Here is a 1,178-nt window from a genome sequence, read left to right on the forward strand (position 1 = left end):
CAAACAAAACTCTAGAGAATACCTTTAGATCCTCAAAYAATTTGAAGAGCAAAATTTTTAAATCTAAGCCCAGCTTCAAGAGGAGAAAAATGTTGGTTGAACCAGAAACTAAATCGTGTTTATTTTTTGAAAATATAGCTTATGAAGACTATATTAACTCCTTCTCACCTTCTACAAAGAAGGATTTCATTCCAAGAAAATTTTTGAGACGGGATCAAATAGGAATTTTTAAGTTTGGTCAACCAGAATTTCAAGAAAATTGTTATTTTGGCAAACCTCTTGAAAGAAAACTGTCCGCAGAGGCTCTGGAATTCTTTCCAAATTACATCACAGAGCCTTCTGCAAATGAGTCTTTTCTTGAAAAAGTTTTTGTCATAGAGCTCTCTGGAAAAGCTATGTCTAAGCATGAACATGCCTCAGATCTTGAAGTTAGTCCTACACAAGTTGTAGAAACTGCTATTGATCTTGAGAAAGGAAAGAAGGAAATTCAAAAACAAAGTAATTCTCAACGCTCTGTCTCTGCAACACAAAAGCCTGTCTATACTTGGCAACAATTGAAAAAATGGCCTCTGACTAATAATGCTTCTGTCTCACAGAGCCTTCTCTTAACGTGCCTCTTCTTAAAACTGTTTTCGTCTCAAAGCTCTCTGGTAAAGTATCGTCAGAGCATGAAAATGCATCAAGTTCTAAAGTTAGTCCTACACAAGCTGTAGAGACTGCTAATGATCTTGAGAAAAGTAATAAAGAAACTTCAAAACAAAGTAACTCTCAATGCTCTGTCTCCAAAGCTCAGAAGCCTACTTACATTTGGCAGCAAAAAGAAAAATGGCCTTTAACTAACAAATCCTCTGTTGCAGTAATTGCAGGAAAACCAAGGTAAGGAAAAATACAGAAGAGCTTTAAAAAGAATTTGAAAAAGGAGCCTAGAATAGTGAAGGAATCTTGTAATAAGAGACCCATATCTAGGAAGGGCTCTAAAAACAAAAACTTTGTACCCTTCTTTGTGAAATCTAATGAAAAACTTATGCAATTTCCTTATGATGTCTCTTCTTGTACTTGTTCTGATTTCATGCATATTCCTTCTGCACACATCCACAACCCTTCTTGTAAAGTCTCTCACCCTAAGAGTCAAGGCTCTGGGGTGAATATGAGATAGGTTGGCATTTCTTCCAAGAAAA

This window comes from Cynara cardunculus (genome assembly GCF_001531365.2).
Source record: "Cynara cardunculus var. scolymus isolate 2C chromosome LG 4, CcrdV1, whole genome shotgun sequence".
Classification (NCBI taxonomy): Eukaryota; Viridiplantae; Streptophyta; class Magnoliopsida; order Asterales; family Asteraceae; genus Cynara; species Cynara cardunculus.